The 16,305-nt window shown below is 38.7% G+C and overlaps 1 long non-coding RNA gene across 4 annotated transcripts in view; it reads right to left on the reverse strand.

Moving 5' to 3' along the window:
• Positions 1–16,305, reverse strand: part of LOC119844466 — a 323,486-nt gene that overhangs the window by 292,907 nt on the left and 14,274 nt on the right. For all 4 annotated transcript variants that reach the window (XR_006279406.1, XR_006279402.1, XR_006279403.1 and 1 more), the window contains exon 2: positions 43–115. This is a non-coding gene — a long non-coding RNA (uncharacterized LOC119844466). The remainder of the gene's footprint in view (positions 1–42; positions 116–16,305) is intronic.

Consider the following 16,305-nt stretch of genomic DNA (forward strand, 5'->3'; position numbering starts at 1 on the left):
TTCATACTAATTAAGCAATACCAATACAATACTACTACTTACCATTTGGGTAGTAAGCTTAGTATTTAAATGGGGACTTGTTTTGCCAGCTACACAGTGTAAAATCCCTGAAGACCTAGAAAACAAAAGCAATAAAAAGGGGTTAGAACAGCACATGCTTTTCTAAGTGTCTGTTAATTTTATATGATTTGTGTTTTGAAATCTATTTTAAGACATCAGTTAAAGAGTACTTTAAAAGATGTAATGATTAAGACCTTCAGATTTCTCAAGAATATTGTGCTATAAAGGTTAAAGTACTCACAGGCACAAAACATTAAGTCCTTTATTTATTCATTCATGTTCCAAGTTTGGCGTTCATCATTACCCTCAAGATCTAATGCTCTCAACCTCAACCCTGATCACGATGTTTGAAAATAAGAAATAATTCATTGTTTACGCTAGATCACTCTTGTGCCCCTCTTTTAGAACAAAGGCTAAAAACATTAAACAATTCTTACTTTTATTGATTTTTGATGCATATTCAACTGATAATTCTAGGGACAGCGGGCTAGGGCTTCATTAGAACAATAAAACATATACTATATCAGTTTGTTACTTTATTAATACTCATTTTCCAGATCACTTTTCATAAGAGTCTATCAAGTTTGGATAAAATATAAAATAAAATCTCAATACCCAAACTATCAATTGTACTAAATAGAACAGTAATTTTATTCAACACTAAATCTCATAGGATGCAGAGAAATCAGAAACCAAAATAAGAGAGGTGACATGAGACCATTTTTTCCTTAAGGTAGTTTTGAAAACAAAATGCTTTAATTTGTTTTGGTCCATAGTCAGCAGAAAAGCTGGCAGTGAGAACTTGCAAAAAGTTAAAGAGGAAGAAAAAATCAAAAGTGAGGAAAAATGTTTATTCTTTTGATGGAAAATTTTATTCAGAACCTGAATCTGTGCTTGACTTGTGAAGTTGAAACATTTTTCTGAGCAATCCACAAAAGATTTTAACAAGCATTTTGGATGGAGAGGTGGGTTTATGTTGCTCGAAACAGAAAAGGTCATTAAAACAAACTGAAATGTATAACACGTTGAATAATTTTGTCTCTTCTTTTGAGTCTGCATTTTACTTATATGCTGTTAATCATTTGTTTTTTTCTCATTGTTAGTCAGTTATGTGTAATAGATTAATAAATCTGAGAAACTGAGAGAACAGAATATTATACTAAAAAGAACAAGCTGTACCATCTCTAATACATGCTGTACCATCTCTTGCCCACCATATCTAATTGCAAGCATAAGAAAGGCATGTATACATTGCCTAAAACAAGTCCACAGCATGATCTCCACTTCCTGTATATTCCCTGATGGAGTGCTACCGCATATAAAATGAAAACTATGAACTGGAGGTATCAGTAGACATCATTCATTGTAAATCTTTTGCAAGTACAAGAACTAACACAGATAATTAAAGTGGTTCATATAAGGAAAAGACAGTTCATAAACATAGTAGACAAGTAATTAAAGTAGTTAATTTGCATAACAAAAAAGCAAGTCCATAAAGTTGCTTCCAATTCAAAACCATTCTTGAGAACTCCTGTCTTCTCCTTTAAAGGAAACAAGGAGGCAGCAGGGGTCATCTACACAACACAGATAGTACTGGACATGAATCAACTAACTACTCTTAAAGAGAAACAACCTCAAACTCCTGGGAAGGATAGGAGAGGTACTTTTGCCTCTGGTAGTATGTAGACCAGTTCCTGCTTTCCAGCAAGCCTAAATGCAAACACCACCATGAAGAAGGGATTAATCTTCCAGCACAAGCAAGCCGCATCAAAGTTCTGAAAATAAATCAGTCCATTTCTCGCCACTCTCATATATTTTTACATAGTTTAAAACATACATGTTTATTGAGAAATGATTAAAAATCTACTCACTAACTTATACTTAAAAATAACAGTGGTGAATCAATTCATATATGATTGATCAATATAAAACTTTTCCCCAACATGACAGGTAAGTATGCCCATCGAAAATGTTTGTTGTTGCTTTTGTTTGTTTGTTTGTCTTCCGTTACCTAACCAGATAATTTCACATTGGTTTCAATATCACAAACAGTTAGCAACATTGCCAGGATAGCAGCACCAGGCTATTACTAGCTTTTTACTGTCTTTGCCATAGTCTCCTGGCACCATTAATTAAATTAATATGATTTTTCTTCCAAGCATTTAGACAGGAACAGTTTCAGGAGAGTGGTGGTGATATGTAGAGAGCCAGATATAAGAAACAAATGGAGATTTTTTTGCTTGTTCAGATATTTGATCAGAGAATATTTTATTAGACGCAGAAAGATCCACACAGGAGAGAAAAATACAAGTTTTGGGCTGAACTGGATCTTGCCAGAAATGTAGCATGCATTTTACATTTCAAATCTGGCCGGGATGGGGGGAAATAGAAAAACTGACCTGTTTCACACACACAGCTTTCATCTTTTCTATTTTCAAAACATTAATGCAACAAGGTACAAATTCTTCACATTCACCCTTAGTTCACAGGAAAATGGCTTCCAAAAGAACAGCTGCATTAGGTTTCCACAGCTGCTCCACTGCCAACAGCTAAGCCAGCAATGGATTCTGTACAATATATTTCAGAGGCCAAGGGGGAAAAAATGGAGAAAGGAAAAATGACACACTGTGCTCTAAGTGGAAAGTTTCATTTCAGTCTTGGACATCTGTTTTGCAAGTGCCAACTTGTCTTGCAAAAGCGGTCACTGCCTCCAGTCAGCCCACCCTTCTCTATCTGCTTGGGCTCAGCATACAAAGTGAAACTATAATGACTTCTTCTGTGGAATCTGAAGTGGCAAATAAATTCATACCAAGAATTAAGGGGTTTTTTTTAAATGTACAGGATGTAGTGTAAAGAGAAACTTAAGGAAGTGTACATGTCCCTACACACATGCTGGATGGAACAAGAATAATAAAAATATTTGTGCATGGCAAAAGTATTTATACCGATAATATGTAAGCACAGAATGTCATGATATATTGTGCATTATTTTATATAATAAAATATACATTATTTTAAAAATCCCAACTCAGATTCCTAAGAGGCATATTTACTACATTTACCTGCTCCAGGGTAGATATTAAGTAATTAAAAACAGCTCAACTGAATCTTTTTAAAAAGTACCTGGCGGTATGGCATGGATGCAAAATAGTACTAAAAATGTGGGCAAGCACAAATCTTAAACCTTCATTTCTACTGATAGCAGAAAGGGAGGAAGCACAACACTCCAATCCGATCCTAAGAGGGAAAAAAATCAATGCCATATTTCCATATAGACAACCTCAAGACCAAGAGCCAGAACATCTCCTGTTCAGGGTCACTTCTACTTCCAGTGTGACCAAGGAAGGATGAAGAGAAACTTGTTTCCCAAATAATGAAAAACAAGTTCCTAATCAGACAAGGCAGCTGCCAAATTGATATAACCGATCTACCCCAATGAAAAAGTTTAGTTTCTATAACCTTGTACCCCTGCACAAGATCCCTGCAGGTCATGGTGCAAGTCATTTGCAGACTCTATGGGGAAGCTTATAAAGTATCTGTTTATTCCCTACCTTGTCTTTGGATACACATAGAACTTTACTCCTGGAATTGCCTTTATCTTGGCCAGTATTACCTGAATATGACATGGGAAAAGGGGAAAAAACACTATTTGCATTATGTTAATTTAAGGTAGTAAAAGAAAAAGGGAATAGTCAGTGAAATTGAAAAGTGACAATTTTAGAAATGATGAACAGAAATGTTTTTTTCATACGACACATAATTAATCTGTGGAACTCATTGCCACAAGGTATCACCAAGGCCAAGAACTTTGCAGGATTCAGAAAAGAAATTTTATACGACTATCAATAATATTTAGAATTAAAAGGATTAAGGATTTTTAAAAAAGGTTTGGAAGTGATATATATTCTCATGCTCCAGAGCTAAGCCAACCTCTAGCTACTGGAGCTCCTTGTGGCTAGTTTATTCCATAACTCCCTACTACAGGGTTTCTTGAACCTTCCTCTGAAGTAACTGGAATAGGCCACTGTCATATGGAGAATATTAGACTAGACTGATCACCGCTCTTCCTCAGTAAAATAAATAGTATGTTTCTAATCCATCCATTTAATAAGAGTATGCATCAAAATCATATTTAAAATACTCTGATATAGATTCATAGATACTAAGGTCAGAAGGGACCATTCTGATCATCTAGTCTGACTTCCTGCACAACGCAGGCCACAGAATCTCACTCACCCACTCCTACGAAAAACCTCACCTATGTCTGAGCTATTGAAGTCCTCAAATCATGGTTTAAAGACTTCAAGGAGCAGAGAATCCTCCATCAAGTGACCCGTGCCCCATGCTACAGAGGAAGGCGAAAAACCTCCAGGGCCTCTTCCAATCTGCCCTGGAGGAAAATTCCTTCCCGACCCCAAATATGGCAATCAGCTAAACCCTGAGCATATGGGCAAGATTCACCAGCCAGATACTACAGAAAATTCTTTTCTGGGTAACTCAGATCCCACCCATTTAATATCCCATCTCAGGGGATTAGGCCTATTTACCCTGAATATTTAAAGATCAATTAATTACCAAAATCACATTATCCCATCATACCATCTCCTCCATAAACTTACTGAGTTTTGAATTTAGGAATTTCAGTAGCAAAAGCCACAAGCCCCTATTAGTTGTGCTAAAGATTCCATGTTTGATTGTTGTGTCTTTGTCCATGAAGCCTATGTAGTGGACTCTGCCTTTCAGAGATCTGGTAGCAGCTCACCCCAAGAAATGCAGCTGGTGGGATCCAGGGGGTGATGCAGGCAGAGTGAGCTCAAGGGCACCATGGAGAAAATTGCAATGGGGATGTATTCGGGAGAGAAAACTTTCAGCAAAACAACAGGGCCTTTGGCTCCAAACTCAGGTTAGCATAGCAGTGGGGCCTCACAGTCTCCGTGACAGAATCAGCAGCTTTTCCTCTGCAAGTCTGAGGACTGGCATTACTTATACATTTTCTCTCTTCCATGTGGCCAGTGGGACAATTCTCCTCTGAAGATTTCAAAGTTTTAGGATAGGGTTACCATATGTCCGGCTTTGGGGGGGTTTAAATAGCCATCCGGGAGGAATTTGTAAAAATAAAAAAATGTCCGGGATTTTTCCCTCCCAACGCAGGGCACAGGGCAGCCAGGCCAGATTTAGCTGCTCGCATCGGGGCCTCCAGCAGCCAGAGCCCCACCCCAGCTCCCCCATCCCCTGCAGCCTCAGTGCGCTGCGCCGGCAGCGCCCGTGGGGGCTGCGCGCTCTGTGAGGGACCCCGACAGGCTGCTCTAAGCAGCACAGTAAGGGGGCCGGGGAGTTGAAGAAGAGGCGGGGATCCCGGGGTGCAGTCAGGGGACGGGGGGGTTGGATGGGGCAGGGGTTCTGGGGAGGCCTGTCAGGGGGTGGGGGTGTGAAGAGGGGCGGGGCAGTCAGGGGACAGGTAGGGGGTAGGGATCCTAGGGGGGTAGTTAGGGTGAGGGTAGTTAGGGTGGGGGGGGTCTCAGGAGGGGCAGTTGAGGACAAGGAGAAGGGAGGCTTAGATGGGGGTGGGGTCCCAGGGGGCAGTTAGGGGCAGGGATCCTGGAGGGGGCAATCAGGGGATAAGGAGCAGGGGGGGTTAGTTGGGAAGGGGGAGGGAGTGGCTATGGAGCGGGGCTACCCCCTGTGGAGTATCCTCTTTCTTGAAAGTTCAAATATGGTAACCCTATTTTAGGGTTCACCTGTGAAGCAAAATCTGTTCTGAAATGACTATCCCCCTGGGGTGCTCCATTTCCTCAGCCTTGTCGACACTATTCCAGGACTCACAGGGTGCATGGGGCCAGAGCAGTGGCCTCAGAAGAAGTTTTTGTTTGTTTTGAACCTATAGGATGTTGTATCACTTTTAAAATAATAATTTGGTGCCATCCTTGGGGATAGTTCAAGATTTTTTTAGAGCAATGTGGATTATTATACCATAGCAATAAATCATAGTGATAGAATGTTAAAGTTGCACAATTAAATATTCAGAAGTCAAGAAATTAAGCCTGAATATCCATTCTTAACTCTGCTCCCTTATAGTTTGATCCCATAAATTGCTCTGTGCTACACACATCCAAGTACCTTGTCAGAAATTCCACTGAAGTCTACCCAGCTTGCAGGGTAGGGCCAGAGCTGACATGCAGTATGATGCAGTCTTTCATTACATGAAAACATGCTGTTTCTCCAACAGTAAAATAAAAATGTATTTTTCTTTTAAAGCCCTTGCCTTAGTCCTGGTGTACTTTAAAAAGTCTGAAAGAGACTTCTCCTCAGCCCCAGGTGTCCCTCCTAATAGACAGCAATATCTCTGACCAGATTTCCACTATGCAGTTAACTGAGCTCCACAATCATGCTCAGCAAATTCTGTTTTAGCTGTACAGTTCACATGCTCATCATTCAAGTCTACTGCGCACACTCAGTAGCTTAAAACTCAGTAAAATAAAAACCAGTCTCCTCTTTGTATTATTACAAAATGAGAGCTAGTTCCCTGCCAAATCTTACTTGTCCATCCCCCAGCTGTTTCAGCTGTAAAGCTATTTAAAAATAGGTCACAAGAGGATTTATAATTATTATTATATAAATGGGAAAAGTATTATATTTATTCCCACTCACTTCACACTGTAAACAGCTGAACCCTTTCCCCACTCCCGAAAGAAAGAAAGAAAGAAAGAAAGAAAGAAAGAAAGAAAGAAAGAAAGAAAGAAAGAAAGAAAGAAAGAAAGAAAGAAAGAAAGAAAGAAACCAAACTACACCAAAACAACATCTTCAAGTAGAGAACAAATTTGGAATCTTTCAGCCTGAAAACTGAGTTTCAGAAGGTTAAGAACACTACCTCCCTCCACTACCATCTCTGTGCATCTTAGTGTAGAGCACAAAACATGGTGTGTGGAAAGTGGGGAAGGGGAGGCTGCCAGCAGCCAGACTGCCTCACCAGTCCTTTCAGCTGTGACAGGGTGCACTCACAATTCACTCTCACCCACAGGACAGGGTGAACACCACAGCAGGATCAAGTGGTAGTCAGAGGACAGATGCCTCCATTCTCCTTCTCCCCAGCCCTTAGAATAGGGAACAGAGAGAGAGATGGGGAAAAACGGGGAGGGGAGGGGGGGAAGTGTGGTATAAATGAGATAAGAGGTGATATATGGTATGGAGATAGAAAGATATAGTGAGTTGAAGAGGACAGCAGAGAAAAGGGGGATAAAGAGAAAGAAGAAAAGATTGTTCACAACCTTTCTCTGAAATAGTACAGCCTGCTTACCAGAGCATACCTAGTCTGTTCTGAAGACTGGTGCAAAGGGGATGGGCTATTACCCTGTCTCCTGAGGATGCAGTGGGGGACCAATTGCCACACTCTCCTGTGCACATGGATTGCAATTTTAACATGTCTTTTTAAAGGTTATACAAAGGGCAGGCGCCTTGTGCATGACCCAACTCAGCAGGGCCACATATGCATATTGTGGCTCCTAAGGCAAAGTCTGAAACTGAGCTAACCTCCCCTCCAAAAAATTACCACTGAGAGTGACGACAATGTTGGAGAACAAGCCCAACCTACACTCATCCTGCAGCAGCAGCTCCTGTCCCGCCAGGCTTCCAGTTCTGGGATTTGCAACCTGGCATACAATAGGCACCATTCAGGTTTGGCACAGCTGCCCCTCTATCCTAACAGAAGGGTGGGGGGTGAACTTGAATGGGGCTGAGACCCCATGAGGTAGGTCACAATGTCACTCAGTTTGGGGGCCCTCGCAAAGAGAAGCCCCATAGAAAACTGACTCTTTTGCCTCTCCCCTCTGCCCCACACCAGGGTAGCCCTGCAACACAGCACATCTGTATAAAGTCTATACAAAATCTGGTCCTAAAATCACTGGAAGGGCTTCCTTTGCTAAACCTATTTTTAAAGGAATATTTATACAGTAAATGAATGCAAACAGTAGTTGCACATCTATACAGTGTGGTAGTAAATTAAAATTAATTTGTTCTCAGTTCATCCATAACAAAGTGCTAGTATTTTTTAAAAGGTCTCTTCTCTTTTTATGTCCTATATATGAAAATGTGATGCAATGGAAGTACAAGTCAATATTACTACAAGCATATTGTTACATGGTTATTGGCAAACTAGGATATATGCTGTCATTCTTTCTGCATAAATACCCATTTTATTTAATTTAAATGAAAAGTATGAATAACATTTGATGGAAATTATTAAAATTGTTCTTAATACATCATTTTTGTTTAAAAGACTTTTTTGAAAATGTAACTGAAAAATTAACCCAATATAAACCATGTACCATTTATTAAATTTGTTCATACTAGGTTGGATTTAAGCAACCTGAATATGTGCCAAAAGGGTTAAACTGCCTAAAAACTAGCCCTCTATTTGTTTTATCACTTAAGCTGGTCTACTTAAAAGTAGCTCCCTGTAATTTAAAAGTAATCAATCACTTAAAGACAAGCTGATCTTTCTATTTACCCAAGCCAGACAAAGATTGCTTTTTCAATTTTATGTGGACTCAATACCTAGTGGATGAAAAAACAACTAAAGTGAAAGAGTAATTGAGGTTGTCTGTTACTTAGCCTGATGTGTAAACAAGACAGCAGATTTACAACTTTGAAAACTCAGTGCACCTAGCCTGCATAAAACACGTCTAACAACCAATCAGAAAAGCCTGTGCTTTTGTATTGTCTAAGTTTCTGTTACATGTGTACACTTTGTTCCAATTATTATCCATTTTAGCCATTCCTAATGCACCTATTACTGTAGTATCTTGCAGCCATTCATTTTTTAAACCCAAAGCACTAAAACAAAAATATTTTATGCAGAACAAACCCAGGAAAAGTAACCAATCACCATAGTGAACCTGCAATTTGTACAACTCAAGTTTTCAAGTGCTCCTCTGCTAGACATCACAAACAGTACATGTTGGGTGAGCAGTGTGCCAAACTATCCAGGGGAAAATGACAGCTTTGTAAGGTCAAAAAGAAAACAAACCTTTTCACAACAGGAAGATGCTCAAGGGTTGAGGAAACTGCTTATCTTCCATGTAGTATAACTTTTTACAGAGGGTCTGGTCCTCTCCTAATTTTTTCTAAGTTCTGAAGTTAGTTTCACTCTTGACACTAGTAACTAGAGCTTAGTGAACAACAGATTTTTCAGTTTGCTAGCAATTTTGAAAAGTTGGAAATCATTGTTTTGGGTTGAACTAAACATTTAGTTCACCCCAAAACAAAATGTTTTGTTTTGATTTAGAGCATGTTTAGGCTTTTTCAAATTTTAAAAAATAAATTTAAAGGAAACATTCAAATGAAAAGCCACTCAACACCAAAAAATCAAAACATTTTATTTAAAAAATGTTGAAACAAATCATCTCAATTTTAGGGGATTTTTTTAAAAATGAACATGTGAGAGAAACTGACACCAATGAGCAAAACACTTCTGTGTCACCGAATCCACATTTTTCACTGAAAAAAAGTTTAGTGAAAACTTTCACCCAGCTCCACCAGTAACTCTGCCATGCAATTCAGTTGGAGGGAGCTGGGGAAAGAGAGATCCCAGGACTAGCCTTTCTTCCAAGATATACCTAAACTGCAATCCAGAGGTGTGATTACAACATATGTAGAGTTCAGAGTCAGGAAGTGGTCTCCTACTCACTGAAAAGGGACAATTGGTAGCTCCCACCTATGATAACCACTATATGTGGTTCCCTACTGATGATGTAAGGGGCTCCTCAGCTGAAAGGGATTCCTCTCTGCTCCCCCACGTTCAGCATGTAAAGGGGGATTTTTAGCTTGACGGAGCCCCTCTTTTCTCTCTGAGTTCAATTCATCCTAGGAAGCAAGTCTCAAGTTTGTAAAGTACCACTCTGTTCATTACAAATTGAGAACTATGTCAAGTAGAAATAATGGGGGCCTTAATTACGCCATCAAAAAAACATTCCAGGAAAGGCTCATTCATATAGAATTAAGGTACAACAAAGAAATCAAATAAATAGGTAGTCCATTTTGAACACAATGTGAGTATCCAATGGTTAGAACAAGAACTGGGAGTCAGGACTCCTGCATTCTATTCCAGGTTCTGCACAACTGATTCCGTGACCTTGGGCAAGTCCCTTCACTTCTAAGTGTGTCGGTTTATTCATCAGCAAATGGAACATTATAATACCCGTCTACCACAGTGGTGACTAGAACTTTCAGGAATTCATTAGTAGTTGCAAAACGAATCATGGAGCTGCTGATGAAAAAAAGTGTCAGTGTTAGTCAAAGTGCTGTAAAATGATATGGTTTCAACTCCTCCCACACCCAGTGATTTATAGATTCATACAGTCTAGGTCCAGAAGGGACCACTGTGATTATTTAGTCTGACCTCCTGTATAACACATGACATAGAACTTCCTCAAAAAAATCCCTAGAGCGTATATTTTAGAAAAACCTCCAATCTTGTTTTAAAATTGTCAGATATAGAGAATCTACCACAACCCTTGGTAAATTGTTCCAATGATTAATAACTCTTACTGTTAAAAATTTACATCTTATTTCCAATCTGACTTTGTCTAGCTTCATCTTTCAGGAATTGGATCATGTTATACCTTTCCCTACCAGACTGAAGAGCTCATTATTAAATATTTGTTCCCCATGTACATGCTATAATAGACTGTAATCAAGTCACCCCTTAACTTTCTTTTTGTTAAGCAAAATAGATTGAATTCTGAGTTTATCAAAATAAGGCATGCTTTCTAATCCTTTAATCATTCTTGCGGCTCTTCTCTGAACCCTCTCCAATTTATCAACATCCTTCTTGAATGGTGGGCACCAAAACTGGACACAGTATTCCAGCAGTAGTCACACCAGTGCCAAAGTCAGAGATAAAATCACCTCTCAATCCCTACTCAAGATTCCCCCGTTTGTGCAACCCAAAATTGCTTTAGCTTTTTTGACCGTAGTGTCATATACTGAGAGCTCATGTTCAGCTGATCATTTTCAGAGAATTGCTTCCCAGGACAGAGTCCCCCTTCCTGTAAGTATGGCCTACATTTTTTGTTCGTAGATGGATAAATTTACAGAAGTCTGTACACTACTACTTTTATCAATTAAATTTGTCTTCTCCTCAGTATATCAGGTTTGTTTGACAAGATCTGTTCTTCATAAATCCATGTTGATTTGCATTAATTATATTATCCTCCTTTAGTTTTTTATTAATTGAGTCCCATATCAACCACTCAGTTATCTTGCCTGGGATTGGTGTCAGGCTGACAAGCCTATAATTACCTGGCTTATTCTATTTATCCTTTTTAAAGAGGGGCACATCATTAGCTTTCTTCCAGTCTTTTGGACATTCATGGTCCAGAGAGCTCCTCTGCTAGCTCTTTTAAAACTCTTGGATGCAAGTTATCTGGCTCTGTTGATTCATAAATGTCTAACTTTAATAGCATCTCTTTAACATGCTCCAGAGATAATAGTGGAATGCAAAGAGTGTTATCATCACCATATAATGAGATAATATAATCTGTTCTCCCCAAAAACACTGAACAGAAATATTTATGGATACTTCTGCCTTTTCTGCATTATTATTGATAACTCTACCATTTCCATCTGGTAATTGACCAATACCTTTGTCAAGAGTCTTTTTGTTCCTCTTACATTTTAAAAACCCCTTTTTATTGCCTTAATTCTCCTTGTGTTTCATGGCTTGCCTTATCAATTTTCTAAAATTCTTAACTTCCAATTTCCATTCATTACTATCAACTTCCCCTTACTTCCATGTGTTATATATTATTTTTTACAGCTGCCTTCACTTCCTCTCTAAACCATGTCCTTTTATTAATCACCAGAGCCCTCTTCCTCGATTGTGGCTTTTAGGGCATCTTGGAAGGTGTTATGAAATTATTCACATTTTTCTGATTAAATTCTTCCTTCCAACTGATTTGGCTCATAATTATTTTCAGCTTTGTGCCCTAGTAAAGCGCATGTGTGTGTTATTGATCTGGATTTATTCTGTTTGCACTATGAACTATTAGTACCCATCTTTTTCTTTCGTACCTGTACATTAACAGATTCAGGGAATGATTGCAGCACACATTCCGTAAAGGTGGGTAAATTGTGGCAAACAAGTGTGACAAAGAACTATGAACTTAGACTGGTGCATGCAAATGTAAGAAAAGATATTTGAATATCTATACAGCAAGTTTAAATCTGATTAAACTAAAAGTTTGGAGGAAACCAATGTGCAACAAACCACTCAAAAAAAAAAAAAAAAAAAGAAGAAAGGTTACATTTCTACTTTTGGTACCCTCCACTTCCAATAGAGGATGCGAGTCTCAATAATTAGATATACTGAACAAAAGCTGTTTTCCCCGAACAAATGTGTGTAAAGCATGGCACAGGAAACTGTATATACCAAAAAGAGAATGTGTTTTCTTGAACCTCTGAGGCCTGCCAACTCCCAGCTGCTGCCTCCCTCCTCAGCCAAATCCCAATATTGCTCTCTGATGCTTTTCTGATCCCAGCTGCCATCTACCTTCCCTGCCAAATGCAAATCTTGGAGACCTCCCCACTCCCAGTTCCCATTTTTCTCTCTGGATAGACTGTAATCTGAGTCTCTATGCTCCAGCTGCCATTTTCCCATTATCAAACGGACAATACAGACTAAATAGCCTCTAACCAATTTGTCCATTCTAAATGGCTTCTCTTATACCTAATTTAGGGAGTTTACCTAAAGAACATGTTGTTCTACAGTATTAGACACTCCAATTACATTATTTTCCTCAGGTTCATTAACACACACACACACACACACACACACACACACACACACACGCGAGGACAAAAAGAAAAGGAGTACTTGTGGCTCCTTAGAGACTAACAAATTTATTAGAGCATAAGCTTTCGTGAGCTACAGCTCACTTCATCTGATGCATTTTGTGGAAAAAACAGAGGAGAGATTTATATACACACACACAGAGAACATGAAACAATGGGTTTATCATACATACTGTAAGGAGAGTGATCACTTAAGATAAGCCATCACCAGCAGCGGGGGGGGTGGGGGGGGAGGAAAACATTTCATGGTGACAAGCAAGGTAGGCTAATTCCAGCAGTTAACAAGAATATCAGAGGAACAGTGGGGGGTGGGGTGGGGGGGAGAAATATCATGGGGAAATAGTTTTACTTTGTGTAATGACTCATCCATTCCCAGTCTCTATTCAAGCCTAAGTTAATTGTATTCAGTTTGCAAATTAATTCCAATTCAGCAGTCTCTCATTGGAGTCTGTTTTTGAAGCTTTTTTGTTGAAGGATACCCACTCTTAGGTCTGTAATCGAGTGACCAGAGAGATTTAAGTGTTCTTCAACTGGTTTTTGAATGTTATAATTCTTGACGTCTGATTTGTGTCCATTCATTCTTTTACATAGAGACTGTCCAGTTTGGCCAATGTACATGGCAGAGGGGCATTGCTGGCACATGATGGCATATATCACATTGGTAGATGCGCAGGTGAACGAGCCTCTGATAGTGTGGCTGATGTGATTAGGTCCTATGATGGTATCCCCTGAATAGATATGTGGACAGAGTTGGCAACGGGCTTTGTTGCAAGGATAGGTTCCTGGGTTAGTGGTTCTGTTGTGTGGTTGCTGGTGAGTATTTGCTTCAGGTTGGGGGGCTGTCTGTAAGCAAGGACTGGCCTGTCTCCCAAGATCTGTGAGAGTGATGGTTCGTCCTTCAGGATAGGTTGTAGATCCTTGATGATGCGTTGGAGAGGTTTTAGTTGGGGGCTGAAGGTGATGGCTAGTGGCGTTCTGTTATCACCAATACATTCTCTGATTGTTTTGCACCACTCAGGTAACACTTAGCAGCCATAAGCCCTGTTAAGGTAGGTTTGTGGCTGCTTTGTATTGTCTGAAGCATGGCAAAACAGCAGGAGCACACTAATGAACCCCAGTGATCCCAGCCACCATGTACATCAGCAGATATTTTAATGGTGGTTCATCTGTTTACTGATTGGCTTGTTTCTGACAGTTTTCTGCTGTCTTTCTTTAGTTTCATTAATCATATGAGAAGCAACAAATCTAGGGAATGGTAAAAATCAGCTGGCAGTAGTAGAGGGAAGATTCTCTAATTATAGGTCCAGCAGAATGATACACACTGCAATATAGCTAGCACTAAACACTGATTAATTATGAGTCAAGCTCTAAAAAAAAATCATTATTTTTTAAAACAAAATACATTGTGGATTCTTTTAATTTGCAGTCTTCTTATTGAGCCTTTAGGTTACACTCAGGTCACATTTACAAGCTTTTCTCTGCAAGCATGAGGGCTAGAAAAAAAATAGTAAGATTCTCACTAAATCACACATCCTCCAGAGGTTCAGGCTTTAGGTAATATAGCAAATATCACAAGACTCATGATAAAAACATCAGTTGGCCACACTGCCTCTAGAAACCTTGCAGATAATTAAAGATGTTGCCATTAAAGAGCCAAGGAATTATTAGTGTTGTTTACATGCTGAGTTCACTCTCCAAGACTGCATGCTTGGGAACAGAGTTGATAAGGGAAGACATATAAAGATCCCCTTAACGAAATGAAACGCCTCCCAAAAGAGGTAAACTGCTGTATACTTTAACTATTAAAGATTTGGGGAAATATCTAGTACTGGGGATAAATGACAAAGGAAATACAAAACCAAAAGGCACATCAGGGCTCTCTAGTTGTATTTTTCTTCCAAATTATATGTATATTTTACACATTTCTAATGTGTCCATCACAATATGTAAGCACCAGTAGATGTTTGCTCTCCCAACATAACCATGCCAATACATAAAACAATAACTATACCATGAATTCCAGCAGCAGGTTTTGATAATGGATACACCTATCTCAAACAACTACTGTATATCAGGTGTGAAATTCAATTTCTTATGAACCAATATACAATAAGAAATGTACATTTTACCACATGATCTATGGATATGTTAACATGCAAAAAGTCGAAGCTTAAATATTGTTTTTTATGGTGGTGACACCCTTAATTATTTAATACCCAACAAGACATTAGCAGTTGTATGAATGAGATAAACAGATGAAAGGTCTAATGACTAATGGAAATTTCCAGCAGCCACTACTAACGGAAGTAAACCTGATAGAAGGATCCCATAAGTTTCTCTGAGCATTTACAGAATCGAGAAGAAGAAGGAGATTAGAATTTCCCAATTTAGGTATTTTTCTATCACAAACTAATTTTAAAAAGATGTTTCCTGGGCAAACTATGGTTCCTCCATTATTATAAATGTTTTCACAGATGATTATCCATGCACCTATAATAAAAAAGTCATCTAACCAAGAGTCTGGCTCACTTTCTTTGTGAAAGAAGCAGAGAGAAGTGCTGTAACAAATATAAATGTGACAGTCACAATTCCCTGGAATGAAAAAAAAGCATTTTTCCTCCATTTCAGATCTCGATTAAATAAATCCATTGTAATAAGAAGTAGCTTTTTTCTTAAAAAGAAAAAAAAGGAAGTTATTTTGATTACAGTGAAAACACCAAACCACATATTTTATGTATTTTTATGATAGGAACTATTATGTTTATTATAGCAACTATTAAACACAAAATGGCTGAAAAATACTTAACCTGTTTTTGTGAACATTTTAGAGATTATCAGTGTATGAGTTCCATTACATGTCAATACTACTAGATTTTACTACATTCTCAGCAGTTAATTGCTTCAGTGCTGGTCCTTCACTCCAGCATCTATGCCACTACAAAATTCCACTGATGTTCCAAAGTTCCACTGAAATCATAATGGAACTTTAATGACACATCTGATACATTGGACGGACAGCATGAGGGAGTATTGCCTCAACTGCCCAGAAAAAGTTAACATTTACCAACTTGCCTATATTTCAATATGAGGCTTCATAATACTAAATTTGCATTTTATTTAGATTAACTTAATTTCCAAGATATGAGCATACAACTGTCAATGCATGCAATTACTGCCCATAGAGATAAAATGAATACCAAAATATGGATCCAAAGCTGTATATATACCACTAATAGAGCACTCAGTAGGGCTGCCTAGCTTTTCAAACATGTGGGTGCACTTTCCATAGAAGGACCATGACTTCATTTCCACTCCTTAAATATGTTGAGTCTATACCATCCGGTTCCGCCCCAATAAATCAATAGTAATCTTATTCATTATTGAAAATATCATCTTGTT

This window comes from Dermochelys coriacea, chromosome 1, assembly GCF_009764565.3.
Source record: "Dermochelys coriacea isolate rDerCor1 chromosome 1, rDerCor1.pri.v4, whole genome shotgun sequence".
Taxonomy (NCBI): Eukaryota; Metazoa; Chordata; order Testudines; family Dermochelyidae; genus Dermochelys; species Dermochelys coriacea.